General features: G+C 39.9%; 1 protein-coding gene across 1 annotated transcript in view; it reads left to right on the forward strand.

Annotated features, from left to right (window-relative positions):
- The window catches only part of LOC122792442 (exostosin-1a-like), an 866,275-nt gene that overhangs the window by 267,840 nt on the left and 578,810 nt on the right, over positions 1 to 19,625 (forward strand). The window lies entirely within an intron of this gene.

Consider the following 19,625-nt stretch of genomic DNA (forward strand, 5'->3'; position numbering starts at 1 on the left):
TGCACTAATGATTTTATTCTTATAAAGGGTACACAGTATATAAGGGGCAAATACACTTAATTAAAACATGAGCTGTCAGTAACAATGCAAAGGGAGATAAGAAACCGTACCCCCCCCAAAAAAAAATAAATGCCACAATTTCAGAACAACACATTATCACAGTAATGGTGGCAGTCTGTAACTCGCAGTTCTGAGACAACTGAAATAAATAAGTGGGCCCAACTCATTAGACTTTGCTAAACTAAATGATGACATACATTTCCAGGTATAACAGTCAACTGTAACCAAAAACGTTTGTCATACACTGTAAGCCCCAGGGATAAGATCACCATTTAAAACATTTCTTATGCTATACACACATTTTTAAATTTAATGCATTCATGAGCAGCTGTTGACAGAGATAACTGTGCCAGAAATCTTACTGCTGAATATAGACACACACGCCAAATCATGGTCTTTCTAATGATCTACAACACAGTGATGCAATAGAGAAGTAACATGCAAGCCAGGCACTATGAAAAGTTTGTCTGCAAATAAAGTTTTAACAGGGTTATATTTCTATGTCACAGAATGTTATTTGGTGACAATAGAAGCTTCAGTATGATAACTTCCCCAATCCAGCAGATATAGTTTACAATTTTACAATGCAAAGAAGCACATTGCCAATTTCAGCTATTTTTACCATTCTTGGTAAACAAACAAAAAAAAAATGTGACAGTATCTCCCACTATAGTTAATGAATTCATCTCCAATCATCTGTCAAATTCTCAGCATGGCATTGTGACCCCCTGGACTCTGATATGTTTCTCAGTGGGATAGGTGAAACAGGTATAGATGGATAACTCAAACCAAATTATAATCAAAAGCAACATAAAAATAATATTCCAGCTTCCAGAAAGTGAAGAATTAAAAATCTACCAACCAAACAAAAAATGATGCAACAGTCGCTGTTAAGTAATAAGGATTCTCTTTAGAACAGTAACAGATTCCCCCTCATGATTATTTGAATCATTGACAGCATTTATACTTTTCTTCTTCTTTCAGCTGTTCCCATTAGGGGTCGCCACAGCGGATCAGCTGTTTCCATTTCTTCCTGTCCTCTGCATCTTGCTCTGTCGCACCAACCACCTGCATGTCTTCTCTCACCACATCCATAAGCCTTATCTTAGGCCTTCCTCTTTTCCTGTTACCTGGCAGCTTCATCCTTAGCATCTTCTTCCCAATGTACTCTGCATCCCTCCTCAGCACATGTCCAAACCAACGTAATCTTGCCTCTCTGGCTTTGTCTCCAAACCTTCCAACCTGGGCTGACCCTCTAATATACTTATTCCTAATCCTGTCCACCCTCCTTACACCCAGTGCAAATCTTAACATCTTTAACTCTGCCACATCCAGCTCTGACTCCTGCCTTTTTGTCAATACCACTGTCTCCAACCCATATAACATAGCTGGTCTCACTACCCTCTTGTAGACCTTCCCTTTCACTCTTACTGGTACTCATCTGTCACAAATCACACCTGACACTCTTCTCCACCCACTCCATCATGCCTGTACTCTCTTCTTCACCTCTCTTCCACACTCACCATTACTCTGAACTGTTGATCCCAAGTATTTAAACTCATCAACCTTTGCCACCTCTACTCCCTGCATATTCAGCATTCCTCTATCCTCCCTCTCATTTACATACATATATTCTGTCTTAGTCCTGCTGACCTTCATTCCTCTTCTCTCTAGAGCATATCTCCACCTCTCCAGGGTCTCCTCCACCTGTTCCCTATTCTCACTACAGATCACAATGTCATCTGCAAACATCATAGTCCACGGGGACTCCAGTCTGATTTCGTCTGTCAACCTGTCCATCACCATTGCAAATAAGAAAGGGCTCAGAGCTGATCCTTGATGTAATCCCACTTCCACCTTAAACGCATCTGTTACTCCCACTGCAGACCTCACCGCTGTCACACTACCCTCGTACATATCCTGTACCACTGTTACATACTTCTCTGCCACTACTGACTTCCTCATACAATACTACAACTCCTCTCTAGGCACCCTGTCATATGCTTTCTCTAAGTCCACAAAGACACAATGCAACTCCATCTGACCTTCTCTGTACTTCTCCATCAACACTCTCAGAGCAAACATTGCATCTGTAGTGTTCTTTCCTGGCATGAAACTATACTGCTGATCACTAATCATCACCTCCCTTCTTAACCTAGCTTCCACTACTCTTTCCCATAACTTCATGCTGTGACTGATCAGTTTAATCCCTCTGTAGTTACTACAGCTCTGCACATCACCCTTATTCTTAAAAATTGGTACCAAAACACTTTTTCTCCATTCCTCAGGCATCCTCTCACTTTCCAAGATTTCATTAAACAATCTAGTTAAAAACGCCACTGCCATTTCACCTAAACACCTCCATGCTTCCACAGGTATGTCATCTGGGCCAACAGCCTTTCCGTTCTTCATCCTCTTCATCGCTATCTTTACTTCCTGCTTGCTAATCCACTACACTTCATGATTCACTATCCGCACATCATCCAACCTTCTCTCCCTCTCTTCATTCATCAGCCCTTCAAAGTACTCTTTCCATCTGCCGTGTAACTCACTCTCCTCGCTTGTGAGTACGTTTCCCTCATTATCCTTTATCACCCTTACCTGCTGCACATCTTTACTAGCTCGGTCCCTCTGTCTAGCCAATCAGTACAGGTCCTTTTCTCACTCCTTAGTGTCCAACCTTACAACTCTTTATACACCTTATCCTTAGCCTTTGCCACCTCTCTCTTCGCCATGCACCTCATCTCCTTATACTCCTGTCTACTTTCTTCATCTCTCTGACAATCCCACTTCTTCAACATCCTCTTTCTCTGTATACTCTCCTGTACTTCCTCATTCCACCACCACCAGGTCTCCTTGTCCTCCTTCCTCTTTCCAGATGTCTCCCAGTTACCCAGCTATTCGGTAACTCTTCACTGCCACTCAGTGCCTCTCTTAACTCTTTCCTGAACTCCACCTCACAACTACCCTTTTTCAATTTCCACCATTTGATCCTTGGTGCTGCCCTCACACTCCTCCTCCTCTTCTTGATCACCAATGTCATCCTACAAACCACCATCCTATGCTGCCTAACTACACTTTCATCACCACTTCTTCCAATTCACTCCAAAATGTTTCTTTCTAATCCATCGCAAACCCAACTTGTGGAACATATGCACTAACAACATTCATCATTACATCATCAATTACCAGCTTCATAACCGTCACTCTATCCATCACTCTCTTCACCTCCAAAACACTCTTAGCATACTGTTCCTTCAGGATAACCCCTACGCCATTTCTCCTCCCATACACACCATGATAAAACAATTTGATCTCACCTCCGATACACCTAGCCTTGCTCCCCTTCCATCTGGTGTCTTGCACACACAATATACTGACCTTCCTTCTGTCCATTATATCAGCTAACTCTCTCCCTATACCAGTCATACTGACAAAATTCAAAGTTCCAACCCTCACTACCACAGTCCTAGCCTTTATCTGCCTTCAGGCATGCCTTCACCTTCTTCTGCTCCTTTGGCCAACAGTAGCCCAATTTCTGCCAGCACCCTGTTGGCTAACAGTACTGGTGGCAGTCATTGTTAACCCGGGCCTCGATCGATCCGGCATGTATATCTGTACTGTTGTCCGCATGGATGGATTCTCAGAAATAAATCCTGGGATAAATGGCGGGCTACCAAAAACCAAACTGACCACCAAAACTTTAGGGAACTGAGAAACAGCACCAAAAAAGCTATTCTAACAGATAAAAAGAACTATTACTTTCAACTACAGAAAAACACCATAAAAGAACCCAAAAAATTCTGGACTAGTATTAATAATCTTCTATCCCCTGGCCAAGCAATCACACCAAACCCTCAGGATTCTGACCCAGATAATCCCACACAAATAGCCAATGACTTCAACTCTTTCTTCACCAATGCCATCCAAACTCTTGCAAACCACCTTTGTCCTGACACTACTAAACTACTCTCACCTAGTTTAAAAACTACTCTTCCTCCCCTTCACATACAACCTGTATCTACCTCCTATATCCAATCTCTACTCCAAAAACTTAAACCTACCACCCCATCTGCAGACAAGCTTCCTGCAGAGTACCTGCAAATAGGAGCTAAAGCCACTGCCTATCCCATTTCCATCCTAATAAATAGATCTATAAAGGAGGGTATTGTCCCTTCTATCTGGAAAATATCCCATATCATTCCCCTTCACAAAGGGGGCAAATCTAATGACTTCTCTAACTTTCGTCCCATAGCACTATTATCACCTATAGCTAAAATCAAGGAAAAATGTATCCATAAACAACTACTAAACCACCTTCTCCATAATAACCTACTTGCCAATAGTCAACATGGATTCAGACCTTCCCACAGCACCACTACTGCATTACTCTCCTTTACCAACTCCATCAACTATAACCGCAACATCAATAAACTCTCATCTTCTCTCTTCATTGACCTATCAAAAGCCTTTGATATGGTTAATCATAAACTTCTTCTGTACATACTAAAATCTCAGGCACTAGATCCCTCCTCCTTAACTTGGTTTACTTCTTATCTTGAAAATCGTCAGCAAGCAGTACTCTGGAAAAGTTCACTATCTACCCTCCTTCCTATTTCTATAGGAGTACCTCAAGGGTCTATCTTAGGCCCACTTCTATTTTCTATCTTTATTAATGACCTCCAGTCAGCTATACCTAACACCACTTGCATACAATATGCAGACGATTCCACTATAATCTGTACTGCTTCTTCTCAAACAGAACTGCAACCTCTCACCCAAGAAACCTTTACCACTGTTGAAAAGTGGTTCTCTGACCGTTGTCTACTCCTTAACCCCAAAAAAACCAAATTACTACTGTTTGCACCTACCCGCAAAACTACTTCCCCAAACTTCTCTATTACTTCCACTGATAACACTCATATTACTCCTGATTCTTCTACAAAACTACTAGGTATTACTATTGACAATAATCTTAATTTTGACTGTCACATCAATAACACAATAAAATTAGTTAACAAAAAGATTGGATCCCTTTACAGAATCAAATCCTTCCTTACACCTGAAGCCCGGACCACCTTAGCCCAATCTCACCTCCTCTCTACCCTTCTATATGCTTCCCCTATTTACACAAATCTCTAAATGTAACCTTAAGAAACTTGCTTCATCTTACCATAATATTGCTCGATTTGCCACAGGATCCCAGTTTAGAACTCACCACTGTCTGAACTTAAAACAAATAAACTGGCTTGAACTTCCTAACAAGCTTACTTATCAACAGCTCTCAATAGCTCACAACATTCTATATCAACCATCCAAAACACCAATACTCTCTAACCTCCTTACTCCCTACAACAATCTGAAACAACTACGTTCTTCAAATAAACTACTAGTTAATAGTACCAAACCCAGTAATTCTGCAGGAGATTGTCTTTTTTCCAACTCAGTTGGCAAAATGTGGAACAAACTTCCACTTAATATCTCATCTTTGTCCACTCTTCCACTCTTTAAAAAACAACTGAGAATCCATCTTAATAAACACTGGCTTTGCTCCTGTACCAATCCTGATTAACCTTTTTTCCTCCTTTCCTCTACCTCAATATTTCCTTCTCACTATAATACATCCTGACTGACCCCCATGGACATAATATCCTTGTAGATACAACTTATCTCATAAATACTATGAGAAAAAAAAAAAAAATTATGACTATGTATTATTTTAGACTACGTTATGATATTATAAATTGCGTATTGCAATTATTTGTTTTGTTTTGATATGTGTATTTTCTGTGTATTTTTTCTGTATTCCCTTTACTTGTTATAACCTTTGGAGCTTTTCTCCCCGGGCCTCCACTGAAAATGGACATATATCCAGCTGGACTAGCCCGGTCAACAAATGTAAAATAAAATAAATAAATAAATAAAATAAATTTGGCAAAATTTTATGCCGGATGCCCTTCCTGACACAACCCTCCCCATTTATCCGGTCTTGGGACCGGCACAAAGAAATGCACTGGCTTGTGCATCCCCAGTGGCTTTATATTTATCATTACACAAAAGATGAACAAAATGGTACAGATGCAGAACAACTAGGATCACAAGATGCAACACATAGCAGAGCCACCCCATGATGAATACAGTCTGATGGAGTTAGCAGCCAAAGATGGTAACATGCAACAAGGCTGACATCACAGAAGCAGCAGCCAGACTTGATAAAAAGTACAAAGCAGCTCAGGGTACATCAAACAGAGTTCAATTTGCATAATCCAGGTTAAAGTTATTACCATTCCATTCCATGAAAACATCCTTTGCCTATTTAGTAGTGGGGGGATTATGTACACAGCTAAGGAAGTAGTATGTGGGGTACTTGATATCTGCTCTTAAGGGTTTTATTAAGAGGTTTATTTGTTCGATATGCAGCAGAAATGTTATCTTTTTTATTATTTTAAAAAAACTAAGAACATGATATTTAGAAACAATATCTGAAAGCCCCAAGAAGTCATGAGCTTTGTGGCTTTTTGGGATGCCTCCCTGTTATATTTATGTTATTTAACATTATCACATAATTAATCTTTTAATGTCAACTTAAGATCTAATGTACAATTTTCTTTAGGTCAAGTCTATACTCTCCTGGAAAGAAAGCTACACCTCATCTAAAATGATCAGCTTTACATGAATATGTGTCTAGCCCTCATATGAAGGAATTTTTCATCACACACACCACACACACACACACACACACACACACCCTGAGACAGCTTCGTTAATCCAACTTCCACTACCTCAGAGTATTCCTGCAGCCAGCTTCCACCTTGCAGTTTGAAACTAAAAAGCCTCGCGAGACACCAAAATCCTTGTTCTTCCCACGAGAGCTGGCTGCAGCCTGCAGACATTGCAGTCCAATCCCCTTCCAGTCTATGAATTTGTAACTGCATAGACTTCTGGGATCTTGTAGTCTGTAATGCTGTCTTCCTACACCGGACTGGTTCAGCAGCAGTCCGAAGTCTTATTCGCATGTGGGTGTTCCGGGATCACAAACACGCATGAGTGGAGTTCCGAGACACTTTGTGTTTCATTTTTCTTTTTTTTTTTGGTGTTGTTTTTATTTTAATTTTGTTTTAGTTTCTTTTTTTCTTTTACAGCTGGGGGGGGAGGGCTGCAGTCCAATATCATGAGCCACCCCTGAGCAGATGGTATTGCTGACCTACATCCATGTGTCCGATGCCTAACTCCAACCACATGTTCCAACACAGACAATGTGCAGTCCAAGACAGGCACTGTCTCAGCCCACCAGCTGTCCACTGCATCAGTGAACTGATCCAGGATGTCCCCAGTGCGGTGGAGGCAGTCATGGATATCAGACTGTGATGCATCCATAACCCTAAGCATACATCTGGTGTTCTATTCAGAATGTGCCTGTGCCTCCATGACTGCTCAACACATGCACCAATTGACCCGTGATTTGACACCTGCAACAGGTGGTGGACAGACAGCAGTCCTCCTGTGAGCACCCTTGTCAGTCCGCCTGTGTGGGACCACGCCAGCTCTCTGGCTATGGCAAGTGTCTACACTCACTGAAGCCATAGTTGTCACACTGGCCTATTCAATGTCTCCACCCTCTGCCTGTCCAGTATTTGAGGGCTGTGGGGATTGGGTATCTGTGGGCATACTGACTGTGTGCGGTGACAATGGGGACAGAAGAGGGATGTCAACCTCTGGTACATCCCATGACAACCCCACCTGTGCTTCACTGTGGCCACCATCATCATCAGAGTCCAAAGAGACACTGATATCAGGTTGTGTGGAGGAGACCCCCCCCCCCCGGTCACCTGTGGAAACCAAGACAAAAGCAATACATTACTACCTGCACTATTATGTATGGAAAATAAGTCATAATAATGAGGATGCACAACTGCATTACCAGACTCGTATCTTCTCATCTCTGCTTTCATACACAACAGACATTGTCATAACAACATACGCATTCGACTCAAGGCCTGTATAACAAGCACTTCAGGTAAATCACATGACACTAGACCAGTACACTGTACCTTTTAGATATGCAATATGACACTATACCTGATAAAACAACACATAAAACTCAGTACACCTATCTTAACAAATATATACAAATACAAGTTTCAGTGTCTAAGATGTGTACCATCGACCTTTCATTTTCTAAAAGGCATGTCGGATTAATTGCCTCATTTACACCAGGAGGCTTATTCGCTCTGAACTATAACTGTAAAACTGTTTCTGCTCATTCAACTACACTCCTGTGATTACACACTCTAGGAAACTTAGGTAGCTGTTCCATACTGGAGCACACAATCATTCTACTCTGGTTGCACACAACATTAAGGGTACATAGGGAATTATCCTGGCCCTTAACCTTAATAGCATATATATGTTCCATAACAAAACAGTATCAAGCTTACCAGGAGCAGGACCACGGACCTGAAAAAGGTGAAGGTGAGGTAATTTCAGTACTACCGCATGTTGGAGCACAACAAGGTATTACCTGTATATATCTAACATGTGTAGTAGCTACTATGTTACTTTGTATTGATGGCATTCTGAGTATGAGTGTACAACTGAGCTTAAACCCCTTCCCCACAGCACATAGACCTGACACCCGCGTAAAGGTATGTACAACCTGACAGAATGACTGCTACAGTATTACTATAGTGATCACAGTAAGCTTACCTGCACTGTCCTCTGCTGTGGACACTGTGGCACCCACCTCTATTATGTAAGGTGTGATGGATGCCTGGGTGATGCTGTTTGTCCCTAGGTTCACCAGGAATTCCTCAGTGGCCATGAGTGGTTGTTCCATTGCAGGCCCTCCACCGGTGATGACTCAAACCCTGGCTGTATCAGCTTCCCTTTGCCATGCAGCATTTACCATGTCTGAAGCTCTGTGTTGAACCTACTCCTATGTCCTGCTTGGTGGCCACTGTCATTCACATCGCAGACAGGGTCTGCCCACAATGCAGCCCACTGTTTTCTGTTATGCCTCTCCCTGGATAGGAGGATGTGATGATGCTGCCATAGTCTTTGAAGTATTAGTTCATTCTCCACATCTGAGATGGGAGCATGGTATCTATAATACACTAGTTCTGAAAGCCACCAACGGGAAACACATTATAGGATCAAATACATGGATGTCCACTATGTACAGGTACAGCAAGAACAAAATGGCTGATAACTATCCACTGCGTACTCACACATGTCATACCCCACAGTGTGACAACATACTACGTGTGTGGATACAACAGAGATAGTATCATTACTGAGGTAGTTCCCTGTGCACCATGAGAGATTTTGCTGTATGATCATGCACCCAACACTCCGGTCCACTCTGGTGTGTCCCATAAGGCCCAGCCACCTAGTAATATGTCACAAGACCAGTGCCAGACAAATAGAAGTGTGCTATTATGACCACTATATAGGGACAGTCCAATAATACCAGTGTGCCACAATGACAAAAGACAATGCAACCCTGATATATTGTATGTCCCCTGCATGTATAAGACAGCATGGTATCGATGACATATCATTACCACAGGTCTAAGACAGGCTTACTGCTGTAATCCCTATTCCCCATACCTCTATCCTCCCCTCTGTGTCCTGTTATACACAAAAAACAGTTACATACTTGGTGGAGTGTAGTACTGTCTTGAAATGTGCTACTAGTAATGCTTCGCAAAGGTATGCTCCATGTGAGGAAAGTCTCATACAGAATGTTTCCCCATAGGCAGCTGCTTGCATTTTAACATGCTTCTCAATAGAGCAGGTAATTGCCTCTAAACCAGTCTGCAACTCTGATATGCTAATTACAGCCAAAACAGCTGAATTGCAGTATCATTAGCCAATGACATGCAACCACTATGCAATATATAAGGCCTTCATGTAGAGCAGGGCCCCTTTTCTAGCTGTTTAGACGGACATTACTGGGATGAGGAGACTACATCATTGCAGATGGTAGGTCTGTAGCAGAAACCTTAACATAAAGCTGTGTGTACCACATGCTGCAGCTGCTGGTGCAGATTATAGACATAGACAGAGAGTGTGAACACTTCGGAGGACAACAACCTGTAGGTGTATCTGTGTCAGCTGTGTCAGCCTTGTTGTAGACACAAAGCTAGGGTGAGGGTACCCTTTACACACCAATTACGGCATGTGTGTTTAAGGTATGTATGTTCGGCAGCTGTGTCAATAACAGAGTACTAGGCAACATATAGTAATGCTATACAGATATGTGAAGTGTGTCCCTACCCACAGGCCTCTGACGTCCAGCACTGAAAAGCAGTTATTTAATTTGATGTGCTTTGTATGGATAATGAGTGCATGCATCATTCATTAATTGTTGGTCTTCACAATAATGTAATAGAAATGTAATGCAAGACTGGATTTGAACCCAGGACTGTGTGTGGCAAAAGGTACTGTATGCAAGGCATTTAACAGATAGAGCTTCTGAGTCACTGCTACAGCAGGTGTATTTGCAAGATATATGTGCACACATACAGGCTGTAACATGCGTTTTATACATCCATCAATATGTGCATGGTTTATATGGATGTATTTCTGCACCACAGTCCTAGCTGAATATGTTTTTTGCCATGAATGCCTTAGCAGGTGACTTTCTACATGTTGCTGATAAAAGGGCACATTTACCTACTATCACAGGTCTCAGTTACATCCATTATCATCTCTGGCTGTCTAGTGGTGTACTTTTGCACCAGAGTCCAAGGTACACTCTCATTTTTTCCATTACTTTTTATTCCAGTTTGCACGGTGCAGCGCACAGTTCCACTGAAACACGCCTAATGACTGCAATTGGCAATTACTATGGTTTGTTTAAATCACCTGTTTTAATTAAGAGTTGCATGGTGTGGCGCATTAATGCAGTGTGCTGTAGGTGTGATGGGCTCTGGTTCGAAACGTGACAGAGGTGTTTATTTTGTACATATGTCTTACAATGTTAGAAACACACATAGTCATTGTAGCTGTATTTAGCTGAGCGAAGGTGTGTGACATGGTGCGGTGCACAGCACTGCGCTAAAAAAATATAAAGAAAAGAAAAAAGGGAGCTAGGAAAGTGGTGAAATGAGGGTAAGTAGGGGAAAAACCTGGTGAAAGGCAGGGAGGGATGTGCAGGAAGGGTGTAGGAAAGAACTATAGCTATCCATTTCTTGTACAGCAACAACTATGCACGTCAACAGAATTTGTAGATGAATTTGGATTCTCAAACCCCAGAGAGAGGGGTGAGGACAACATAAATGCGTTGTCAACCCAATTGGACCAAATTGCATGTGTCCAGTGGACACGTGTGTGAAATGGAGAGCTATGTATGGGACAATTTATTTATTTATTTTTTTTGGACAGGTGCCCATTTTTTATAATGTGATAGTGGAAAGTTGGGGAAGGGCATAGGTACGTGTGGGGGAGGTAAGTTGGGTAGGTGAGGATGCATTTGCAAACAGACAAGGCAGCAGACAGGGGTGGTGTGTGGCACACAAGGGGGTGAACATCTTGGATAGGGAGAGTGTTGTGGAATTCAAGTTCTGTGAGCCTCCAGATGGCAGTAGCATGACTCACATCCCCACCTATGGGGCTGTCAGCACTGCTCCCTCACTGCCCCAGGGGTGGCAGTGCTGGAGGCTGGTCAACGGGACAAGGCTGCCTCACCAGGTTGGCCAGCATGTCCTCAATCTGGGGCAGGTGGCGCTCATAGCCATGGTGGATTATCCTGCGGCCCAAGACTGTCAGCTCAGCCCAGGTGACAACGTCCCCCTCTGCCACCACTCCAAGAGGGGGCCTGTCCCCTGGGGCAGCACTACCCAATGCCACAGGTATTGCTACTCTGATTTCAAAACACGAACCGCTGAAAAACAAATAAGGCTCCAGGAAGATGTGCGTAGAACCACAAAGTTTATTAATGATTAATGTTAAATTATTATTAAAGGGGCAGCAGAGGGGGCACAACTGGTCTTGGTCCCAGACATGCTGGGACCCGGTGTCATGACCGGTTGAGGTGAGGTAGGGGAATCAACCAGCACTGGCCTTCCTTGTGCTGTGGTAATTGAGGTACAGCAATAAGGTGAGGTTAGTTATGAACAAATCATTGTTGGTATTAACAGCATGGAACATCATATTAATTAACCAAAGTACATAGCAATGTATATTATGTGTGACACAACATGAAATAACAGAACAGTCAGTATGTTAACAGCATACCAGTAACACGTAAAACATAAGGGCAACCACATTGTTAATTTAACAAGATATGTTAATATGACAGCATAATAACAGACAACAATAATAAATCACATAAGGCCAACAAAACTGTTACTTTAACAAGCTATGTCAATATGAAAGCATAGTAACACATAATAATAAACCACATTTCCCAAGATGTAGTTATTTTAACAAAATATGTTAATAGTAAACCATAATAATACATAATATTAAATACATGCAGATAAGGGGTGGGGAGAGAGAAAAACAGTCCATTAGTCACATTGCAGATTATATCCCTGAGATCAGTGGTAATATTAACTCTACAGGTGTGTATTGTCAGTTTTATGGACTGTGACTACAAGTCTCCTATAGGTGATGTAGCACATACATGTTGTACCTCTCAGGCTGTGTCATGCGACAGTATGGGCCAAGCAGTAACAAATGCAGGTACACAGCTAGACAGAACACTTGCACGTCATGTGGATTTATATAACTACCAAGGTGTTCTGTAAGAAGATTTGTTAAGACTTTGCATTCCAAATAATAATGCCTGTGGTAATTCTGACACAGACAGATTACGCAATATTAATTACAATATGAGATAGTGTGAAAGTGTGAAACTTGAGGCATGTTTGTGTACAGTTCATAAACTAGACAGCCATCATGCTTTAGTTGCCAGGCATGGGAATAGAACCTAATAACTGTGACTGCAGGGGACATCTGCAAATAATGTAATAAGTGACTGCAGCAACTTAGTACAGACATGCAAGGAATACAGCCATACTGGAAGTAGACATTTATTTTTGAATCAGCAATGCTGGTGAACACGTTATTCATATTGATTTTACTGTGAAATATAAATATAATATCTGCTCATAACATGAGCTACCTCACTCATAATGTTTTGATCCTGGGGAGCGAGAAAATGTGAGCATTACATGACTGATAGTGTGCTGGAGGAGTTAACTTTGAACCATATTATGAGTTGAGCAATACAAGTTACAGAACATTCTTTTTGCATTCTAGAACTATTACAGTGTTATAATCAAGTGCACTGATGGTAGAACACACATGCATGAAATGCAACCTTTATGCATATATTAAAGCAGCTTTATTGTAGTATCAAAAATACTGGTGAACATTTTGTATTATTATTGCTTTGAAATATCTGTGAAGTACATACACAATATCTGCTCATAGAGTGGGCTGTCTCACCCATATACCTTTATTATTTGAAGTAAGAGGAACAGAGAGCATTATGTGACTGAAAGTGGCCTGGAGACGGCCTTGAACAGTACCATGAGTTAAGCAATACAGTTTGCAGGCCATTAGTTTTGCATTCCACAACTATTACAGTGTTACACTTGAGTGCAGAAACCTTACCATAGACAAGCGATGCATGCAGCTAATTAGCCATGGTTGTGACAACACAATCGTGCTGAACACCATTTTTCTTGCACATCATAAAAATGACATATTATACAGTTCACACACTTCACAACATTACAACAGTGGTGGGGAGCATTACAGGGAGCCTCACGCTTATCTGCAGCCATGGGTAGCCACTGCACCTCCCCCAACACTGATTCAATATCCATGTTCCTCTGCTGTCCCTCAGCAGCACGCCATCATTAATACGCATGGCATGTTGCCGAGGGGGAACTGGGGCCATGTACACTGTTGCATGCCATGTAGGCTGTACACTGTGCCTGCATGGATTTTATTAAATCCTGGGGGCAGTCATTTACACTGACAATTTTAAAGGTAAGGTGTTGATGATACGTGAGAATTTAAATTTAGCAGGCAGCCGTCTTATTCCTAGAATAGTGTAGCGGTGGTGTTTTCATTTAGGTGTCCCATAAATTAATTCAAATAGGTTCATATGTACTTACAAGGCTATTGATCTGTAAGGATCTTTAGAAGTTTAGCCATACATCTCCATGGTAATTTTTAACCCTTATATTTCTGAACAAATAACCCAGAGGTGAGCAGAATAAGGGTATTTTGGGAGATTTACATCTTGACTCGATCCACGAGGGACAAGGATGCTTGATCAGGGATGAATTTGTAGTTTTGACAAGGACTAAAATTTGTGCAGAGGCAGCAAATATGATTGATAGTCTGTACTCAAAAGTAAAGAGTAATTCTCAGTTTTGTAATGAGTGCTTCACAGTTTTGTTCGGTATATTGGAGGTTCAACAAACCTGTTACAAATATTAATATATCTGTCTTTATACATATATTAATATATACATATAATTTGTATATGTGTGTGTATATATATATATATATATATATATATATATATGTGTGTGTGTATCTATATCTATATATATATATATATATATATATATGTGTGTGTGTGTGTGTGTGTGTATATATATATATATATATATATATATATATATATATATGTGTGTGTGTATATATGTATATGTATATGTGTATATATATATATATATATATATATATATATATATATATATATATATATATGTTGTGTGCCTTAGTTGAAGGTTGGGCGTCAAGCTGGCAACTCGGCACCCGTAAAAAAATCTACTGCCAATCATTAGCGGATCGGAGTTCCGCTGTGGCAACCCCTAACCAGGAAAAGCCGAAAGAAGAAGAAGAACATATGGGTCTACTTTTGCATGGACGAAATATCAGTAGACCGACATTTAAAAGACCGAGACAAAAAACAAAACTTTTCACAATCCTGACAACTCACATCTCTAACTGCCAAATAACCGACATTCACAAACCCACCACCCAAAATACTGACATAAAAGAACCAAATGTGCAATCTTTCCTACCACTGGGTAACCATGTACATCCAAAACAAAAACCTTTACAACTACCTAGATTAAAACCTCTTCCAAACTAAACATAAATATACTGCTATATATCATGTTACCCTACCAAATATACCTATAAATAAGAACTCATCCAACAGAGCAAATTTCTTAACTAGTACCAATCTACATCATTAACTGCTTTTCCACTACATTCACAGACCCCTTCACATTTCTTACTACAATATTTTCGTCTATTTCCAAATCTGTTTAAATATGACATACAACCATCTAAAACTAATATTTCCTAACTTATAGGTAAAATTCTTACAACCACGCTTGCACTGTCCCATAACAAGTCTGCCATGCTTCTAAACATATTCAGTACTTCCTACAAATATTTAAAGTGACAGAACACTACTTCACTAACAAACGTTCTCTCAGTAACTCTACTATACAACAAATACACCGCTACATATAAAGTAAACATTTAAACTCATTTTATTTGTAATACTTACATGTTAGCATGGGGACTACGCCCCCTGCAAATACCAACTCCAAGATCATACTGCAGTGTGAAAATTTGCATATTTTATGCTCCACTCACCTCAGATCAGAAAAAGTTGGCATTTTCAACAGACAGTCTTCTGAAAGACAGTAATGTGAAACTTCTATATTATCTTCTTGGTCTTTTAAGTGTCAGTGTACTGTTATTTCATCCATGTAAAGTAGACCCATGTGTATGTGTGTGTATGTATATATATATATATATATATATATATATATATATGTGTGTGTGTGTATGTGCGTTTATACATATATATATATATATATATATATATATATATATATATATATATATATACACACACACACACGTATATTTGTGACACATTGGCTATTTAAAGGCAGTTAAATTACTGTGTAATGTACTGTTTACTGTTAAACAGATGTACCTTGGGCTCTTTGAGCTTGTACGGCATGAAGGTAACATTGCTATGTGTATAACAAACATTACTGTAGAATACAAAATAGTAGAAAATAATTTGAGACATCTGTTAAACTCAGATTAAAAATAATGGCTGTGGGCCAAAATGGCAGAGAGAGAAGTACATTCAGAAGTAGAGACTTTGGACAGCCTTGACTAAAAGCTTGACCAGAAGGTAGACTTAGAGTACCACAAAGCTGTTTGTAAATATAATTAGAGGGATACCGGAACTTTGCCTGTGGAATGCCATGATTATAACTCAGGCTATGTCTCTGCTTAGAAAGAAATGGATACCTGGTGGATAATTCTGACCAGCCTGACCTCCGCTGGAAAGCAGCAACTGAGAACCATCAGGCACATGTCCCCAGTCCTGCAGAAATTCTCGTCATGCAAGCCTTTCTTTTTATTAGAGTAAATTGGCTAACCATGAACCCCAGTTTCTTCACTCAGTATGGGAGAGCTAGTGTGAACTACTCACTCACATTTTCCCCTGCTTGGCTTTTTCCAGTGGCAGAGACTGTAATCAAACATGAGTCATAGTCTGAACTTCATTCCACTGCACCGGAGCTGGGTCCCATCAAAAAATATTGACAGAAGAAGGAGAAGGTGCAATGGAGAAGGCAACATAAATAGCCATTGCTTCTGCAATTTGAACTTCTGTACTGGTATTAGCCTAAGACTGGGCTAGTTGCAGTGACTTCCAAGATGGCTGCACACTGAGTAACAGCTTAATTTCAGTTCATACAGTGTGAAAATAGAAACATATCAAAGAGAGCCAGTGAATTTCCCTTTTTGGGTAAATTTCAGTTACTGGATAGTAAGTGCACTGCTTGGATACCAGCAGAGAGGAAAGTCAGAGAACCTGAAAGAAAATCAATGACAAAAGGTGAGGAGAAAACACTGACTGGGAAGAATACTGCAACTGTTAGAAAAAATCAGTTCAAGCTCCAATTTTGGTACAAGATATGACTTCTAGTAATCTAGAGGAAAAAAGTCAAATGTGCGCTGAGCTGATTAAAATAAAACCCTGAAACCCTATCAACTCAAATAACAAAAGGCTGGAAAAATGGAAGAATCTTTTAAATAGTCAGATGAGCTGATAGAACCACAAAAATCAGAAGTCAAAATGAAAAAAGGCTGGCTGAGTATGATTTACTGTTACAGTGACGAGACTGCTGAAGAAGACAACTTTCAAAAAGTGGTAGAATTAGAGGTCAGTGTACATAGGGAAAACATTGGATTTTCTGCTGTACCAGAGGGAAAAAAAGGAACAGACTATATTAATTTTATGAAAGCACAAATAAGCAACTGGACTGGTATTCCACAACAGGAGGAGTTAATTGAAAGGGCACATCATGTGTATGCTCCAAACCTGGCCATGAGAAAGAAGCCAATACCTTAATATTAAAAATGTAATGCTATCAGCAGAAAAAGCTGATTCTGATAAAACTGTAGCAGAAGGACAAAGGACTAAAAGTTGGAGACAGTGGAGTGTTTGTGGAAAATTATTACGTACTGTACACCAGGTAGAAGAGGAGAAAATGTATTCTAGCAATCAGAGAATATTGCAAAGCAGGTATGAGATTCAAGCTGCTGTATTCAGCTATCTTCAGAATATTTTTTCCTGGAGGGTCAAAGTCATGTTTGGATGCAGAACATACTAAGGAAGAAATAGAAAAAGTTTGTCCAACATTAAGTGAGCTATTAGACAGAAGATGATTCTGCTGCTTATTCTTCTGATAATAAAGCTCGTAGAGAGACTGTGCCAGCAATCCCTTTTCAAATGTTCCAAAGGAAAATGCATGAGAGAGAGGAAAACGTACAGGAGCTGACTAGAGGAACCAGGTGTATATTGGAAGCGAACCAGATACTGAATTTGGGAGATGGAGATCAACAGGAAGAAAACCAGCAACTCTGAAATTAATGAATAAATATGGGATTACAAAGCATTATTTACATTTGTGAAACATGACAGAACAAGAAAACTTGGAAGTATTGGACTTTTTTTACTTTAAGATTGTAGAGAACACCAAAGCATATTCCCTACTTGATGTCAATAATGTTTGGAAGAACATTAAGGAGAGTGGAAGAGGAAAGAAAGGGGTAACTGTAAGCAAAACAAATTGTGTTCCTAACAGTGTTTTTATAAAACATGACATTTACTGCATGCTATGAAGTAAAGCTTTTTCATTTATTTTATATAAAGTAAACAGGTGCCCCGTATTTTTCTTTCTTCTTCTTTAGCTTTAAGAAATATAGAGAGGGCAATGTAAAAATAGAAGAAAGCCTGGAAAAAGAGTAAGATATAAGTAAGATTGATAATCCATTTGGCTTTTGCATAAGACAATGACTGGATTGAGGTGCTTGTCTTGCTCTATTAATAAATTGTAAGGGGAAGCAAGTAAATATAGGAACACTGAATATAATGAAACGTTTTCTACTAGCAAATAAATGTTCATAGTGCAACATGAGACGTTTGTAGCAGAAGGCAACTGTGTTTCTGTTTCTGTGGAGACAACCTGATAAGGGGCAATGAAAACAGAATATTTCTTTATTTCATTGGCTAGGAGATACTGTTTTCTGAAAGCATTCAAGTTTTCTACATCTTGGAGAGGAATACATTTAAGACAAAAATAGACAGAGCTTAGTTTAAGCAGATGCACAGGCACTGTGCCATGTGTCTTAGCATGGATAACTTTCATTATATGTTAATTCAAGTTTATGAGTATGTCTATCTCTCTGGGACAGTTGTTCCTGTTAGGAGGGTTAAAGTTCAATATTTGAAGATACATATATTTTTGTGTGTTTGTATTAAGTTAATGCATTCTGGGGGTGTTTTTTCTTTTCTTTCTTTCTTTCTTTCCTTGATGGTTTTCAGTAAAGCAAAAAGTCTTGTAAGATGTGATAGAGGTTCAAATGGATATGACAGGAAACAACTTCATAAAAGTTCACACTACCAAACATTAGTGTATGCATGTAACACAAAATATGAAACTAGACATTTAAAGCACTGTTATATGAGGAGATGAGATAAAAACAGTGATGTATAACCAATCTATGGGAAAGTCACCAGGAATAGATGGTATTCCAGTGGAGTTTGGAAGTTAGGAAGGAAGAAAGTGATCAAGATCGGGAGAGTAACAATATTTTAAAAGCAGAAGCACCACCAACATCCTGGAAGAAAGCAATGGTGTCTGTAATACCTAAAGAGGGTAAAGACCCATCAGATCCGGCTTCATATAGGCCCATTTCAAGTCTAAACCATGATTATAAAGTCTTTGTTTATAATGTCTAAATGAATGGCAAAGGTGTTCCCAAAATTCATAGCTATTGCCCACTGTGGTATTGTGGAGGGAAGGCAACCATTTGGCAAAGTTAATAGAACATTGGTGATCTAGAAGGAAGCAGAATGTAAGAAAATATCACAGTTGATGAGTTTTGATACTGAGAAAGCATTCGACAGAGTAAGTTGGGAATTTATCAGCAGGCCAATGGAAGCATTTGCTTTCCGTGATAAAATTATATGGTTGTTTAGGAGAACA

The sequence above is a fragment of the Protopterus annectens genome, chromosome 1.part2 (genome assembly GCF_019279795.1).
Source record: "Protopterus annectens isolate FY-2018-M chromosome 1.part2, PAN1.0, whole genome shotgun sequence".
Taxonomy (NCBI): Eukaryota; Metazoa; Chordata; order Ceratodontiformes; family Protopteridae; genus Protopterus; species Protopterus annectens.